The sequence below is a fragment of the Homalodisca vitripennis genome, chromosome X (assembly GCF_021130785.1).
Source record: "Homalodisca vitripennis isolate AUS2020 chromosome X, UT_GWSS_2.1, whole genome shotgun sequence".
NCBI classification, from domain to species: domain Eukaryota; kingdom Metazoa; phylum Arthropoda; class Insecta; order Hemiptera; family Cicadellidae; genus Homalodisca; species Homalodisca vitripennis.
The window spans coordinates 56850085-56869614 of record NC_060215.1 but is presented as its reverse complement, the minus strand read 5'-3'; the positions used below and the strand labels follow the sequence as shown (position 1 = coordinate 56869614).

The 19530-nt window shown below is 35.7% G+C and overlaps 1 protein-coding gene across 3 annotated transcripts in view; it reads right to left on the bottom strand.

The window, feature by feature from the left end:
• Positions 1 to 19530, bottom strand: part of LOC124369023 (inositol-pentakisphosphate 2-kinase) — a 171027-nt gene that overhangs the window by 107543 nt on the left and 43954 nt on the right. For 2 of the 3 annotated variants that reach the window (XM_046826687.1, XM_046826689.1), the window contains exon 2: positions 9157 to 9203. The gene's annotated coding sequence lies outside the window, so the exon portion shown is untranslated. Of the gene's footprint in view, positions 1 to 9156; positions 9204 to 12938; positions 13032 to 19530 lie in introns of those variants that run through there. The other variant, XM_046826688.1, reaches the window with a different exon arrangement.

Below are 19530 nucleotides of genomic sequence, written 5' to 3'. Positions count from 1 at the left end.
TCGTACTTCACTGCGGGCCCTACACACAACACTGTGTTGTAGGTACACTCCGTGCTTCACTTTCTCCAACACGTAACTTAAACGCGTTCCTATAAAAAGGTTGGATGTTCATTACAATATTTTATGTAATATAAAATAAACAAAGTACATATTATAAATACACACATCTATAATATATACCTGACGCAAAAACATTTTTATCGCTAGGTTTTCGTTTACTGAGGATAAACATAGTACACTTTCCTTGAAAATGAACTCAGATACGCCTGCGCGTGGTTTTATGAACCAGCAGTTTTAGTTTACTTTGACTACTTTAAATTAAAATACATTAAACATTTTAAATGTAGTTTTTTTACTAAAAGTCGAAGGAATTCTACTATTCAATTTTTATAGATAAAAGTTTGTCGTCTATTGAATAACTTTTCATTTTGTATCGGTCTCATGTTTTATTAACTGTAACAATTCAGTTTGTCCATGCAAATGTTCCAGTTTTATTTAAATGACAACACGTTGTTCATATACATATTTACAAACGTTTTCCTTCTTTGAGACATTCCTACGGAGGTGCCACTGAAATAATCATGACACATAGAACATAATTAGGGTTAAATATCGGCGATTTATCAGTTACGTTTCGGTGTTAAATATTATTCTATATAAAGTATTAAGTATTACCAAATTTCCATATAAATCATATGTAAATAGCGAGATTTAACATAAGAATTTTCAAAATGAATCTAAACGCTCCCCTCTTGAAGATCGTCCCCTTTTAACCAAGAGATATATAACATGCGCTGCCCGCTGCCCACAAGGTGAGCACCAACGTCCTGTCGAGAGTAAGAGATCGATTGCTTCCGTGGTCAGTAGGTCAGGTCCTCCAGCTGAAGCAGAGGGTTAGAGGCACCAACTACACTGAGCACGAATATACACATAGATATTTGTGTAACAGCAAATATTAAAGAGCGCTATTGTTGAAAACTCAGGTTTTTAGTTCTAGAATTTGTTAATGCACGAATGTACCAGGATCTGAAGGTCCCTTTAAAAATCATGTCGTTGTCTGTCCAGCTGTGCGATTACAGTTGATAGAGAGGTTCTTGAAACTTGAAATTCGGTACATAGGTTACTCATATATAATAATATGGTATGAACTCATGTTAATTTTGAGGTTAAATTCCAAAGGGCAGCAAAGTTTTCACTAAAGAGGTCAACGGGCTCTCGATGACCATGATGACACCGGACAAACGCAGAATAAACAATTTGTGAAGAGTATAAAGTGAAAGTTAATCATATGTCATTTTTCAGTAAGATTTTAGTAAGAACCAATTAACCCAAAACAACAAATTATCAATAGATGTGATTTTATTGGATTAGTTGCTTTCATAAAATGATGGGGCATTTTACCTAATCCTAGAATGTTGTCTTCAGTCAAAGGTAAACGGTAAAATGAAATTCTATTTCGTTTTTTAAGGACTTTCGTTTCATTCTGTCGGATTCTTCGCTACACCGTTGCGTGAGTGAATTGCGATACGTAAAACAGTTCTATACAATTTCTTTATTAACTGAAACAGACTTTTATTGTAAATTACGTCATAAATACCTTCAGTTAGTCATCTCTGAAATTTCCTGGAAAACCAAGTTTGTTTCATTTGTAAAATGGCCGTGTCACTATTAATACTTCATAAACCTGACAGGCTACCAGACAAAGTAGGCGCTAAGAAAACATGGACATCATGCAGGGCACATATTAGTTTTAAGATCGTAATACAATACCAAGCACCCATTATGTGTTTATTAAAAGTTTAAATACAACTTTTTTAATATATCGATACAAAATTTTGGTCTTTAATATCTAACAATTGAAAGTCCTCTAGTCTGCAACAACCTGCTGTGTGTTTGGTTCCCTCTTTAACAGCGCATCCCAAGAAAGGAGATTGATTTTTAATATTCTTGAGTTGGAGACATCAGCACGCTTTGGGAGACATGAAATAATAAATAATAATAACCATAATAAATTAAAAATAGGTATCATTGACGCAGGAAATTCCTCTATGTATGCAATAGAAATGAACAAATGGGCGAAATTTTTGAACATACATTACTTAGTAACACTACAACCGAAGTAAGCATCAAGCATTTGAATTAGTGTTCTTGTTAATGCCAAATTTACGTTCTCCGAGAACTAAGGATTTAATAACATTGGGGATAACACTGAACCACACAACTTTATGGGATTTATTAACATCCACTGTACCCACGCTTACGGAATGTTTCTGTACAACCCCGATGTATCCAATGAATCGAACGTGGTGAAGAAAATTAAGAAAACAACAGTATTCCTCCTACATCTATATCCTATTCCTAACTCAAAACGTAATTTAGACGTAATATAATCTTTAAAACTGTCAATTGTGACATTTAACTGTTTAAATTTATAAATGCGTTTCACGATGGAAAGGTACTTTCGTCGTAATACGCGTACGCTTAAAATCGTAACGTTCACGTTTTGGTCGAGGAGCATATCGACGCAGCATTATAATGTCTTGACACAATAACAATAAATGCAGTCGATAGCAGCATTATGCCAGAGAAATCGTGGGTGGCTGGAATAACGGGTTCGCCAGGCTATCGAGTTACTGTGAAGTGTCCGCCGCGTCAGGGCTATACAAGATCCAGGTCAAGTCATCACAGTACACGTAGTCTACAGCAAGCGTAGCATTGTTTTCCCTTAACGACAGTTCCCACTGAAAATAAAAACCTTCATATTCTTTATTACATATATGTGTACTGCCTACCTAACGAAATATCCATTGTTCTAACAATACGCATCACCCCTCCCCTAGCCATGCCTTTAATAAGAATGGTATAATGTTTTACAATAAACTTAAGACCCTAAAATAAATTGATAGTATTTTTTAGTCTTTATTTTGAAGTCAAATCTTACAACCACCTATAAATGTACGCATAGAGTCAAAAGCTTATGCTTGATTTTAAATTATATTAATGTAATCTTAAGTACATACAATTTACACACTTTAAAATATACAAAATTAGAACAGATATCCTATTATATGTCGATGCATGAATGTATAGTTGGATGTCCCAAAAGTACCACGCCCACCTTAACCGTTCAACTACTGGAATTTAAAATCTCCTGTGGGGACTATACTCTGAGGCCGTTTTAAATGGATTTTAAAAGTATCATCTTAACCCTAAATTGGAATTTGGAGTGGGACATCTAAAAAACTGTAAATGGAATGACCTATTGAGTAATAACTCAAACCAGTAACATATAAAATGAGGTGTCACACGATTGGGTTACTGTTAAAAATAATCTATAATTTCTAAAAACATGCGACTTTTTATAGGTAAGTAAATTATGGAACCTATAAATCCATGATGTAAAAATCTTGATACAAAAATGTAATGGTATAAATCAGAAACCTCTATCTAATCGATAATGGTATGTTATCTTTGTTCAAATGGTAAAAATGTTGAACATGTGGTAAGGAATTGGTTTTTTGGGTGTGTATTTCTCGACAAAAAGCCTACAAGTTGTTGCCTTATATTTCTTTCATCAACTATCCATACATTGTACTGTTTATATGCAGTAAAATGTTAAAATAATTACGATTAATAATCCCATTTTCGCAGGCTTTGCTAACTGTCCAGTGAACTGAAACAACCAACCATATTTTTATGTATAGATACAGCGAAGGTCAATGGGCAGTTCTCTATCTAGAGAAATAATATTGCCCTTATTTCACAACTCGAACAATACAGGAACAAAGAAAATAACATCAGTAGTATTTCCTTGTTTCGCCCTAATCGTTTGCTAGGTTTTAAGCTGTTCGCTCAAATAAACATACAAAAATAGAACAAAGCGTTTCAGTTCTTCCGTGTTTTATTCCGTCAAATATACGAATGATGTACAATCTACCATGTTTAAAAATAACGAACTGTATGCAATAACTTATTTAATAATGTGTAACATTTACAATTAAATAAAAATAATGTGTTGACATTTAAAAACAAGATAACGTGTCCTGCACATTACTATGTAGAGCGATCTGAATAACAAATACGATCAGATAACAAGTATGTTGAAAGCTCTCAAGATAGCACATTTCTCATCCTATACTCTATTTGCCATTCAAATGTGTCAAAAATCTAAGAGGCAAATTTCACCTTCACATTTGACTTGTATTATTGAGTTATTGTGTAAAACTCTTGCATTTGTATGGTCTCTCTCAACATGGAGTGACGCAAACGCATACACAAGTTGGTCATGGGTCAACTGTCTTGGGGCTCAGAGTGTCTCAAAATTGGCATTTCTCAACAATGAGTGTACGGTAAAGGTTGATCGTAAAGTATCGCTCTAACGTTAATGTTCGGACGGATGCAGCTAGCAAAATAGAATTTAGGGGACGATATACCTTTGACGAATTAAAACGTGTCAGCACTCCAACTCAAGATTTTGAACCCACCCTCCTTTAAGAAATTTGTTGACTGGGAATATAACAAGAGTTTCGCGCAAACCGTATGTTTATATAGTTTAACTTTAATCTATTTCATATATAAGTTGAAATTGGACTCATTTCTAAATATTCATAAGTCCTATGTACAGGATCCAAAAAAATTAAACATCCTTGCTACATGCTCATTTTTGTAACAATTAAATAAATTAACCCCCAAGAAAGTGTTTTTATTAAGACATATTGAAAATTAAGACCCAGTGCACTTTGTAACGTGTTCAGTAAAAAAAAAAAAAAAAAAAACATTAGGTAAATCTTAAATATAATCTTAAGGTTGTTCCTTCAACTCCGAAAATGCAAATGCAATTCCAAAAACATCTAAAGTCCAAAATCCTATTCATCAAAAGGAACATTTTCGAAGCTGGCTGGAAAGTGATTGCGAAATAGTGGTGTTTACTAGCAAGGGTGGGGCCGTAGGGAGAGCGTTATTGTTCAATAACTATCTTGAGGTAACCTACGTGCTGGGACAGCCCGATGTGTTTACTTATCCTGGGCATCGCCACTGTTAGTAAAAGATTCCTAATCAAGCTTTTATCTTCATGCCTAATCTGATAATAAATTAGTATTTTCTGATTTAGTGCAATCATATAACAAAATCAAATGTGCCTCCTGGTAGTATGTCTTTCATAGTTTTCAGTTGAATTTTGATTGAGATTCAACAACGTGTCTTTTCATTGAATATATTTAGTTCTCGTTTTACACTGTTTCTTTTTTATGGTATTGTAACTGTGGACTAGGACCAGTTACGTCCCAATGAATTTAAAGACTACGTACTTTAATATTACTGTGAATCAAGTAGAAATCACCTTAAGCAATGCATCTTTTGAAAACAGTCAATCCAGAAAGGTTCAATATTTACGCGAAGTAGTGAACAAATCTATCAGACAGAGCACAAATTCTACATGAAGAAACATTTTTAAGTTTTATTTGATGTTGCATTGGAATTCTTAAATACAAGTATGATATATCACAGGAACAAAACAAAACAAATTAAGTTTTGCTGGAAACGAATTAAAGAAATTATCGAAGAATTTGAAGGGGGCTCTAATTATGCCAAAGGACATGTTGAGTGATAAACGCCCTTATTTCTTGAATATGAGAATAACCTGAACCTTCCCGTCAGGGCTGTTACTGGTCCTCAGTATACCCCAGAAAGTTCACACCCACAGTATTAACTAAAGAACCGGGTGTTAGCGACTAAACCCTCTGACCAGAGATGGTCCCTAGCGGTGCACCCTTGAATGACATAGGAAGATCACACTGGATTCTTCGAGGAAGAAAAGAGAGGAATTTGGCGACTTACCTACTGCTAGGTGAAAACCGGAGTGCGTAATGAAGAAAAGTTGTATCAGTTTCTGGTAAGATTCAAAGAATTTATTACAATTATTCTTCCGCGTATTATTACTTTATTATGATTTATAAGGACAATCAGAGTCAAGCGGGAGGAATAAGTGTGTCTTAAAAATATGTTTGGATCATCTTCTGTCCTATCAGTTCAAAGCGATTTGAAGATTAAATTTGACATCTAGGGAGATTAGAAAAACTGACCACATTACATAGACATTTACTGCATATAAAGTTCTGATATCTTTTGGCTTCTATGTGTTTACTTCCTCTAGAAGTTAAAAGATTTATATAAAATGAAAGATTGGAAAGATACCTGGAATATTTGGGAATTCAGAAAAATGGTAATATTTATGTTTCAAAACAGACATTTAACTGACACTTAACAGGTGTTGACACTTTCAACAGAACATCGACAAAGTGGCTACGTTTACATTTTATAAAATATTAAGTATACATTGTTTGATCAGTAGTGTGATACAGTTAAAAAAGACAATGTGAATATCTAACTTTTGCTCCAGATTGCGCCAGTGACCAATTAAAAATATCTAATGAATTGCAGATAATATTTAAACTGTGTTATAAAACCAACCTTAATGAACAAAGTTGTGAATGTTTTCACATAAGGTACTCAAAACTGGTGTGATTCCTTGGCATTGTGATATTGCATTTTAACAGTGGCTTAGGGAAAACGGTGAAATGAACATGATCTATTCTTTCCAGACTACAGTTCAAAAAACAAGACTTCTATAACGCAATATTTTACAAAGGATTATTTTCAAATGTTGCATGAACTTAATAAGGATTTCACCTTATACCGGAAATAGATTGGGGTTTGGTAGGATTTCCCTCTACACTCTTCTCTACAAGGCAAACTCAAATATTGCACTGGAAATGTCATAGACCGAAATTAGGTTACAAGAGCCGGAAGTAGACGCTTTTTCAACAAAGTAAATTTTCGAGAGCTACATACGTATATAGTTTTTTTGATCCGGAGAAAAAGGCACCGACCAAAACAACTGTGGCACCATAAGTGAATTTAAACGGCCGGAGTTAGACACGTTTTAACTGAAGTAGGCTTCTCGGTCCTAATTTTGTATATATTTTTTCTTCGTCGAGACAACAACGCAAACTTTACTATGGCACTGGGAATACCTTAGACCGGAAGTATATGACAAGGGCTACAAGTAAACACTTCTTAACCGAAGTAGGTTTCCGAGACCTATGTATTTATATTTTCTTGTTCTGTACAACCAGGCAGAACAAGCTATGGTGACTTTTATATATATATATAATTAATTCGAACCAGAAATGCTGCTACGCGTACAAAACATGATATAAGAATCGTGTTAAACTCTGATTCTCTTGATCATGATTACTAAAATGATATGTAAATGGAGTACTGCATTTGAAAAATTTCATAGGACTCCATCGTAGTTTTACTAAATAGTATAAGGACTTCGATTTTGAATTGCGTCAAGCAGCAGGTACCAGCTAGTAACCAATAAAAAAATAAAAAAAACTTAAAACATTTGGATTTGTATTGATTAAGTCTTTAAAATTAGACATCTTTCATAATTCTACGATAAAAATTAAGAGCGTTAAAGTGAATGAGGTTTAACATTGTCCTTACGGGGTTAACATCAAGATAGCCGCTTTTATAGCTGGCTCTTGTATTGGATATTGGTAGTTATTATGGTGATGTAACGAGTAAGTAATAACAATTATTGTAAAACGTTATGTTTAAGGAGGTACAAGTTATGTGGAGTTAATACATTTTTATACAGATCCGACTTATTGAAAAATACATAGGATTAGCGTTTACAATACAGTAATCAGGCAATTAAAACCTGGATAATAGTTCAAATTAACATGATAACGATAGACTGATTACCTTCAATCCGCAGACTGAGACAATATCGGTTCATGTACACAGTACAGCCGATGCCCAGACAGTACAGGACTGGGGTATACTGCCGGATATGTAGTGAATAGTTTATTGAACTTGCCCGTTAATTACCTAATCAGCTCCAATTATCTCCACGTCACTGAGGGTTGGAGTCCACTGTGGCTCGACAAAGCGGACGGGACCGATCTAACAGATCTATCTCATGGGAGTGTCTTCTCTAGATAGATAGATGGTCGCGTTAAACCATCTCAGGTATAGAGAAACATCGAAATGGGCACACAGATAATAACACTCTTGAGCGGATTCTACGATATACCCCATAAACAGGGTTTACATGCGCGAATTTACTCTACGGCACGGACTCAAGTGGATTAGGTATACTTATTTCCCGATTTTACTGTCAGCTACTGCACATGGCTCCAGGTTTACGCGACCGTCTTTACTTTACAGTACGTGCTCTAATGGATTAGATATATCCATTTCCTGATTTTATTATCAGGTGCTGCTAAGAGCTAGTAAAATTTTATCTGTAGTTGCGACGAGGGAATTACATATGTACTTGGCTGGTCGGATGCTTCATTGCACTAATAGTTTTGTTAATTAAGCGTACAATGAAGTTGATTACGTGGAGGAAGGAGTGAGTGCCATTGTACAACTAACCAGTTGCATCAGGCTACTCAAATTTAAAATAGTTAAACGTCTACACACACATGTAACTTCACTGACTCCAGAGCAAGGTTCGGGTATGTACGGGAGTGCCGCGCGGTAATTGGCTTTCTCCTCCCAATCGCTTTACTCTCGATAATTTGCAAACTTTGTTTACTACACATTACCCAGATAGGAAACGGCCCGTCACCAGCGGTTCACGGGGTCAATTCTCGGCTAATTCAATAGAAATGTGCAGATAAAACAGAACATACACACGTGGACACGATGTCGCAATGCAGAAGTAAAACCTCTTATGATTTATTTCGAGACAATAAGTCGACATAGGTATACTCACGTCTTATTATATCGTAGTTAGTGTGTGGTCTTTATATCGGTCTGGTCTGGTTAGTTATTATCCTAAATATAATGAGAGAACGCAACATTTCTCGGAACTATACATTTATTTTTTACTCGCATTACAATTGCCAACACTCTGGACACTTTGATTTCAAGATATGCACGGTTACAGTTTCAAGATATACACTGTTACAATTTCAAATTCTAATCGATAACATGCACGATGATAAATAAAAGACTATGTCCATCTCTTAAACCTTACGATAACCATCCTCAGGTGTGTGTTGTCGTTCATGCAACGAGGTTATTAAACTATACAAAATACTGGTACTATTAAAAAACTAAAATATTGTGAAGAGAACTTACCTTGAGTCGAAAGCACCAAGACTCATGCTGAACTGTCACCTGAGCATCTGCAAAAAAGGAAACAAATTCAGTGCCGCTGAGAGATATGCGTCTAATAATCAGTAAAACATATTGAAAGTAAAATAAAACTTGCTAACCGACAATTTTCGGATCCGCACTTAAATTTTATGGGCGTATCTCGGCCATCAATATCAATCAAATAACATTTTTAAAAGAAAATGGACAGTCCCTTTATATTCTTATTCCATCGGCTATGGCATTGTGTAATAATCTAATCAAATTGAATAAGAGGAAGAGACGCTGTATGCGTATAATATATAATAGCCTACCCATAACAAACTGGGAGCCGAGATCCAGTTAAAAACACACACCAGTTTTTTCTTGAAACCAATAGAAAGGACCCTAAGAAATAAACCGTTCGTGGGCCGCACTAGTTTTGATGGAAGATGAAACGGGAGCGTATTAAAAAGTTTAAAATACCAAATTATCAAATTTGTATCCGCGATATCGTCGATCGACACACTCATTATCAACCGCCACATAATAATAGCGGTCCCAGCGTCAGCCAACGCAACAAAGAGACTATAAATTGCTATTTTTAGCCAAATATAATCAGTATTTGTAGCGCGGCTGACGATCAATTTTTCCTCAGAGAAAATTCCTCCATCGATTTCACGTTGCCTTCGAAAACATGTGCTTATACAATGCAAATTTGTATTAGAACCTGAGCTTACTTCTCAGATCCAAAAGTACGAGTATTAATAGTAATACTAATAATTAAAAGTATTATTCGCGAAACAGAATTATACTCTAAGCTTCTCGCTATTAGAAGGTATATTCCGTACAGATGTGTCCATCTAACATGCTTTAACAAATAGATTACAGCATAAATATACTGCAGGCAATACAAAAGATTGGGCTCAATACAACTATAAGGTTATACAGTTATCTGTTATTTGAAATGGTAGTAAATACACTATACCAAAGATGACGGGAAGCAAGCACTGAGGTGGAAGAAAGGATTTCATAGTTCCAACTTCGCCTTAATTAAAGCCAAGTTTAATTTCAAGTTTCAACTTTTTAAGTCTTGGTCAGAAATAAGAAATTGCCAATAATTCTTGGTGATTATCATCACCAAATACTAGTAGGTTCATTTATGTTACCATGAATAGGCCCCTCGGGTGCTATCACTGCAAGGGCATAAAACACATTAAACGTACTCGATAAAGTTTTGTGTTCTAATAGGAAATTTAGAGTTGTAGACTGTTTGCAGGAACAATGTAAATGACGCGTGTACTTTGTCCGAGGTTCTATTGACCTGCTGGTGAATAACAAAAGATAATAATTAGATTGTAACTGAATTCAAGATAAAACATCTATTCAGCAACCACGAACGGGCAACCTCTGCTTCTACAAAGTCGTGTCAAACTCAAGTTACGAACTTACTGCGCATATTTCATTTAGTCAGTCATGCGAGATATTCACCTACCGGATAAAACATTATACTTGATTAACAGAAATACATTCTACTGGACCATTCAATTTGCTGTAAATTCTCGTTCGTTCCACTCACTTACAGATACGATACTGTAGTTACCGTGGAACAATATTTAAATAATTGTGATATTAATCACCTATTGTGAAGTAGCAGTCATATTATATAAATCTGACCTAGTCACAAATTAAGGTTCCCTCGTTAAAGCCCTCGGTATATATCGGTACCTCCGCATAAACAGTTGAGTGAAATGGCCAATTGCCAATCTGAGAGCCCCTTAAAGGTACATGAGAAAGTTTCAGATATCGAGACCTGGATTTCTCCGTTATGTAAGTGTTCACCACATTCGTTCTATCAACCTCATATAGGCTACGCTGGCCGAACTGTGACTAGACTAGCATCTTAAAGGGACACGAGAACATTTCATACATCGAGACCTGAAGTTCACAGTCGTATGCAGTGAGTTTTCCCCATATTCAATCGATCAGCCTACGCTGGCCGAACTACAAGTCTTTTAAGATATGTACTAACCTTCCCATCATTATACATTTACGAGACCATATTTTACGCTGAATCTAACACTATACATGTAATCTATAGCGCTGCTATACATCAGGACCACAATACGCGAGTCCAACATCACTCAACTCTAGCGAGTGGTCTGCCACAAAATTCGGTGGCCAGATTGTTCGGACGCTTCCGAATAATCTTAAAAAATATTAAAGAAAAATACTTGTTCAAAAAGAAATTAAAAGAGCATTTAATTTAGCGGTGTTTCTACTCCGTTGGGGAGTACTTGGCCTGATTTTCCTTTTAAGATGTTATTTTTAGTATGTGTGTGATAAGTGTTCTATTTTGTCAAGGTGATGTTATGTTGTTTTGTTTAATGTTAATATTTTATTTTACTATTATTGACCATTATAATACATTTATTCCATATTATTGTAATCGGACCCTTGTCATAGTCATACATGTAACGGCAGTAGAAGATGACAGATAGATTGATGTATGAAAAGTTTCAAATGTCAAGTCTGGAATTCTCATCACATTCGATGTACTCGTATACTCTCGTAGCCCAAGCTGACGGAACGGCGTACTGTCCACTCTATGATGTAGGAGTGATCTGAACTCAATAGTTAAAAAACCGTAATATAACGACAGTTTTACATGTGGATAATTTAGAAAAATGTAACTTCCGATTACATTGTTAACTAAAGACAAATATAGCCACATAAGAAAGAATGTCACATACAAATAACAACCAAACATGTGTCCAAGCATAACCATAACGCAAGGAAATCTCATGCAATTTATCATAAAAGCTACAATTGAACAATAAATAATAATTAAAAGTAGTTTTTTAAATTCAGAAAAGTTATAAACTTGAGTTAAATACTTGTTGAAAGAAAATACTAACAACGAACTTCGATCTCTTGAAACTAAATCGTACATAAAAGCAAACATTAAAAAATTACAAACATGAATACCGTAACTAGAACGCACAGTATAAAGTGTACTATAAATTGTAAATTTAACATGTCTAATTATATCTTGAGAAACTGCTTTTAGTATACTATATAATATAAGAGTGTTGACAAAAGCCATTGTTAAGGCTATGGATGACGATTTTATAATTTAAAAATATTCTCATTGAACAACTAGAGACAGGTCCTGACAACCCTGCTAGCAGAGTGCGGCGGCGGGCCGGGCTTATCATGGTATAATGTTAAGCAGCAAATATATGTATTCTATACAGGCAAATAATATACAAGTATTCAGTCTCCATCACTGCTTACCATTTTATTTACTTTATTGGCTACTGCATATGATATAAACTCAGTTTAAAACTCGTATGTTATTTTCGCTCGTTTAAATCAGTTTTTGGAATAATAAAAAAACAATATTTCGTATTACACATTCAACGGCAACCTACGTACATATTAATAATCGCCAAAACTATAAAATATAAACCCTGAACAAACTGTACCATAAGAACATCACCAATACCAGTTACTTTATAGATTTTAAATGTTTTATAAATTTAAAACTGCCGATAAATACCATAAAAGACAGCTCACTACCATAATAACAAGTGCAATTTTTTCTGTAAAGAGAACACATAATGTTTTTACACAGATAACGTAAAATATAGAAAGTGCATTTGTGACACAGTGCACATGTTAAAACGCTTAAATAAGCCATACTCTTGTATAGTAAAATAATCAACCTTTGTACCACGTATGTTTGCACCGCAGAGTTTATAAGGAGAAGTTTCCACAGTACTAACCTCATTAGCCAAATTTAGAGAACCACGATTCCGATACATGTCTAGACATGAACCTAACCACGCTTCCGCACTTTACTGCGTTCACTGCATAAGAACTAACTACCTTGCAGTATAGAACCAGTTGTAACAGGATACAACTGAGACAACATTGCAGGCAGCAGTGTACTACAGCAAACAATAATGACAATAATCGGATGTTCAGTTTAGAAATTAAACTTTTTCCTCGTTAAAACAACAAAATTAGATTAACCGCGACTTAATGTCAAAAGAATTTCAAGAATAAATATTTTTAAACTATTGAACAGATTACATTAAAAGGACTATCATATCGACTTGTATTAAATATCTGCAATGTGTTCATGATTCGTTCGGTTAGTACCCGATATTGAACCTGTTTCAAATAAGGTGAGGACAGTTTGTTGTACATTTAGTTCAACTGGTTATTTAAAATTACGCGTGAACATTACACAATTACGATAAAATATATATTGAAGGTAATAAGGAAACTGTGCCATGTTCAAGTAAGTCCTACTGTGACAAAATGTGTCAGAATTACATAACTTATGTTTCATAGTCAGAGGCCTTGGAAATAGACTAACACATTATATATTACTATTATGTAATACGTTACTGTATGCCTTGGATATCCAGGGATATTGTAGCGGTCGGCGATGCATACCTCACAATTTCTTTTCACGGTCTGTGATATTCTCAACATATTGTGGGGAGTACAATGGGCGATGATTCTTGAAAGAAACTTGAGGTGAAGACTGTTTCAGACTATTTCAGAAGCTGGGAGAGACTATTAAAGCTCATTGGTCATGTTCCTCAAACAAATCCCAAACACCTGCTGATGTTTAAGGAATATAGTACGTTGAACGTAATATGTAACCCTGTGAACACCAAATCGATCTAAACAGTTTCCTTTGTCGAGCGCGTATGAAACCTTTTGTACATCTTGATGTAAGAAAACGTATTTTATATTGTAATCACTACTGTAATTAATTTAGATTCAAACTTTTGGTATTTAATATTATACAGACTATTCAAGTATTGTATTTAGGAGTGGCGATGGCCGAGCGGTCTAAGACGTTGGACTTTTAGATCTGAGTTAGAGATTCGCGCGGGTTCATATCCTACCTGTAACCATTGCACATTTTATCAGTACCATCATCCTTGTACTCTATCGACTCTCCCTATTATTCTGTTTGTTAAGATCCTCGCACAGGCCAGTAACCCACGAGGACGAGCGGAATAAGGCTTAAATGAGAATCGGCCTCTTCTTGAATAAATAAAAAAATGTGAGTGCAAAAATCAAAACATGTTACCAGCTATTATATAGTCAACATGACGTGTGTGTGTGTGTGTGTGTGTGTGTGTGTGTGTGTGTGTGTGTGTGTGTGTGTGTGTGTGTGTGTGTGTGTGTGTGTGTGTGTGTGTGTGTGTGTGTGTGTGTGTGTGTGTGTGTGTGTGTGTGTGTGTGTGTGTGTGTGCGCGCGCGCAGGATTAAAGAATCCATGTTCGGGTCAAAAATCGAGAAACTATGTTGTTTATAGTATGTATGTATAATAAATATACTCGTATAATACTTGTGTTGAATAACAGTGTCTTTCGGTTGTTTAAATTGAACCTTGATTTCATCAAGTATCGCTAAGAACAATTTTTATTTTAATAACTTTAGGAGAAAATTAGCGTTGGCTAGTTACAAATTCTTAGTGAATTCTCTTGTGTCAGAGAAACTATTAAGTAGAACTGTATTAATAACGACCGCAAACCGAACAGTGAGTGATCATTTTACTTGGAAAAATACGCGCTGAGTGGTATTTAACAAAAACTATTAGGACAAGAAGCTTAGAAAATTGTATCTAGTCCTATAAGGACCTTTGCACTGCTCCCGGAGTACCAGGATATTCTGGATGGGTAAGGTTAGGGGTAGGGGCTACCTCCTGTCGAGATTCATGAGGAAACATTTAGGACACTGATCTCAAGTCATGTCCCCTGGGAATAAGGGAAAGCCGGCTCTGAACCAGTCAAACCAGGCAGGGGGTGGTACACCCTTATGTCTAGGCTGGAAAGAACCTTTGACTCATAGGGAATGAACCCTACAAACTCCAAACAGTCATCTGCCGCAGTAGACTAGACCTATCGAATTACTCTTGCGCCCCAGAATCTCGACATTTGCAGTTAGTGATGGCTCCTGGACATACATAGGGTTTCACAGATTTAAGTGACACATCGGTTTTAGCTGTACCCAGTTTGGGTTCAAACGATCCAGAAGTGAACCCTATAGGGATCTGAGAGGTGAGACTCTTTTCTTGACTCTGGAAAAGGAAAGCTCCTGTCTTTCAAATTAGTCCGTAGGTAGTGAAATTCACATTTGTATTTTGTTGTGCGTGTTGACTGAACAGACAAAATTCTTTTTTGTCTTTATCTATACATAAGTTGAACCAAGGATCCTTCGTCCTGTTCTGTGTGTGAAGGCAGAATCTCTGGTAGTTAACACATTAAAGTCTGCGGTTCTTGTAACAATCATGCGCACCTTAATCACGAGTCACGGAGGTCGAATATGAATGGATCAAAGCTAGCACGTACAAGTGCAGCCTGAGTGCTCCAGTTCTTGAATGATAAGACTGCAGAAACATCGCAGGAGTGCAACCGTGAATAAGAGGCAGTGATAGACTTCACTAATCAGTACCGGACTTGCCGTTGTAAAGGGGTCAATTTATAGAACCCTCTCTGCACTGGTTGTAAAATTCAGCAATGTTACTCTGTCCTAAACATTACTGTTATCTAATCATGCTTCAGGCTTCTTCACCCTAGATAAGTTTTTGTTTCAGACCTGACACGAAGCACGATGCCAACCAGGATACAAGTATTTTTTTAGAAGTGTATCCTGAGGGAGGGAGGAGTTGGCCGATGGGATTCTGATCCATGACGCCATAAAGCATACAAAACGGCAACTTATTTGTAGTTTTTAATTAATACAAGAACTCGCAGTGACCAAATCATCCCAATTAGTCCACAACTTATTTAATTACTAGCCATGAGATAACAATAACTACCATGTACGTTTAAGCTTTAAGCAACACAAGGAAAGAAGAATCTCAATCTTTCATCGGTCTAGTGTTCCAACCAATCTATGTTTATAACTGTATGTCAAACACTCTTATCATTGCCGTGAATCATTGCCTGGAGTGTCGTGAGGAGAGCCACGCACGTTATCGACAGATCATTTATAACAAACCTGACTCATCAGTCACCACTTAACGAGAATGCTGATGACAGTTTATGGAGATCGTTGTTTAATAAACATCGCACACAAATTGGCATGTTAAATAAACCATGCGTCAGACGACGATGACCAAATGTGTCATTCAGGAAGGGGATGTTTATAAAACTGTTATCTACTTCGAGAGCTCTTAAATCACGCTCAATAGCCCCATTTACTGGTAAACCCAGTCTTATGTCGTCTTGTTTTCACGCGACAAGGAAATACAGTCGAACCTCGCGATGTGCATAATCCACAAACACAGACCCACCATTCGATGACACGAAGCGAAAAGATGAAAAACCCAAGTCACTTTTACAAGTGGGTTGACCAAACTATCAGAAGCGTTTTTATAATGATTAAAACGTTAAAGTTGCCACAATTGAAGATACTCTTTATCTCCTAAGAGGCTTCAAGGCTTAAGTCCCTTTAAGTGGAACTCGATGTACGGACACGTCTAGAATTGTTTATGTCACACTATCGAATCAGAGAATTTTTGTTAATTCGATTCTTTAACGGTTGTCTTTCTCGACAAACATCCCCTCCACTCTCCGAGAGTGCCCAAGTGATCGATGTGACGGTGCGCCTGATTAAGCACCCCCTGGACATAGTACCCCCTCGCTCGTGACGTCAATTTGACGTCACGAAAGGGGGTGCTAAATTGGCGTAGTGGCCGTGTTCATGCCCTGAATAAGCACCCCTTTGAATAGGGGGGCCTTATTCAGTGTCTTGACTGTGTCAATGTCCTGGATTTAGCACCCAATCGATTCTATTTTCAATAGTCTTGCTTTACTTTTACCCATTTTACTCCTTTTTTGATTTCTTCCACAACTGTATGAATCCAATTTTGGGCACCGTACGTGCATATATTCACAATTCTGTTCATTAAATTGAATTTTATAGCAACGTATAAATAATATTCCATAATACATTATACATTGCCGTTGCTGTTTACAGCAAACTTTTTTCTCTCGAAATTCTTGGTATTTCCTGGGTAATTTGAAACTGTGAGATCTTTACACATTTTCTAGTATCTCCATAAACACGTCAATTCAGGCTATTGCGAGAGTTTTAAAATAAAAATAGCCACATCGGTCAAGCTTTTTTACCGACAAACAACATTTTATTTTTATTTATATAGATAAATTTGCAGATAAATTATTTATTACCTTAGACAAGCAAGCTGCACTGACTTAAGTTTTATTTGTTTACATCATTGTGACCATGCGTTACAGCATTTTATAGCTAGCAGCAATGCTTAAATCAATTTATGTCACTCCGCTACAATATACTCAATAAATTACTCAAAAACGCCCATGTAAATTACGACATGACAGTTTTTCATTAATGCCTCTAGATGTCTTTACATTCAAGTAAGTTTACCAGTTAACACAATTTGTACGTAACATAGAAGATTTGGCTGTACAGTTTTCAGTATTTAAGTAGTAGCGGAGTTTAGGCATTTCGATAACTGAATCATCAAAGGAACAAATGCAAATAAATTGTCACTAATTTTTATTTCCATGATAGCAATTCATTGAACACAAAAGGCTGTTAAGCCTTAACATAACCGGATTTAATCTAAAATAACACATTAACTGAAATGTTAGCTTAGTTTGCCTTTGCAGTTAAATGAATAGAATGCTGACAGTAATATAACAAGCTTACAACGGTTTTTAGAAAATATAGGGAACATTTTAGACAATAACAGGCTAGATCTTGCCTGCCTTTAGTAGTTTATTTCACACATGTTCCTTTTAACATGCAAATAATTATACACATTTAAAGTTCTTTAATTACTTTCATATCTACAGAGTTTTATATTTTTGTATACTTTCCAATATTGAAAACAAACATGCAGTTAAGCATTATCGTGCCAATTAACTCGTTTTATTTGTTATACTATATTTAAAGGCAAGAATTAATATTTTACATGCTCTTATAAAATAAATTAATTGATCATAATTAAACAACTGAAATCAAACTGCGAATTACAAAGAGATAATGGCCCTTTGTACTTGAGAAATAAATGAATAAAATTTATTTCAATATAAAAAATAAATGTATCTAATTTAAATTCATCTAATTCTTTGTATGAAGTATATTACTCAGGAATACTTCAACCCTTGAAACGCAGTGTTTTATTTTTATAACATTAATGATGAAAAATATTCCAGAACCAGTTATTTTTTGTTAACTATGTTGTATAACACTGTCATTGCTCTATTACAATATTATTCTGGGAGTGCTGACCGTGTTCGTGCACGAATAAGCAGCCCCTTGAAATCGGGGGGGGGGTGCTAATTCAGCGCCTTGGCCGTGTCCATGCGATGTATAAACACCCCCAGGTGTGACGTCAGAGCCCAGGGGGTGCTAAGGCAGCTTCCCCGATGCGACAAACACGATCTACTCGGACCGTAACACAAAGGGCTGGCCACGGGCAGAGCCGTGTGGGCTAGCAGGCCGAGATGCCGGACGAAAATAACATTTACTTATATACGTGCGTGTGGTGAAACGTTGTTGTATCTAATCAATGACAATAAGAAAACTGAATTTCTGATTTGTTAATATCTGTAACGTAACTCAATAATCATAGAGGAAATTCAAGAACTAGTTCTACTTGCGCCATTATTCTTTATATTCGTATTTCCTTATATTCCCCCATATATAGCCTTTATTCCCCACATTATTACATACTTCTCCTATTTAGACAAAGTGCGTCCACAGCTAGTGGATTCAATCGAAGAAATTCTGTTTGAATAAGCAGTTAAAAAGTTTTGTCTAAATAAGCCGCGTAAGAATCATGGCAATGCATATGGTCGTGTTCTTCAACATTTTTAGAATAGGATTCATAGATTTTTTTCGAACATTTTCCATCGTTACGTAGTACAAGAAATCAATTATTCATTTTGATGTTTCACTAACGATGGCAAATGTGCGGAAAAATCATGTGTCCTTCACAATCATTCCATCGTCAAAAACAATATTTAAACAATCAACATCTTTATGGTTTGTACATTGCTTTGATTTAGAGTTTAACCAGATTCTACAACGCATGGCGTTTTTGTAATGTGGGAATATAAACTCATGACGAGGTTGTATGTACCAAAATAGTGAAAGATTCCCTTATAAAGATATTTCCTAATCCTTTTTTATACCAGACACCCGCCATTTTGTCATTTACAGTTAATTACATATTTATTAACAGCTTGGATGATCAAGTTTACATTTTGAACGATACTTATCCACATAACGATCTAGATTAGAAAAAACAGCAACAACCTTGTTCCAACATTCAGTTTCAAAATGGCGACCATGGTATGT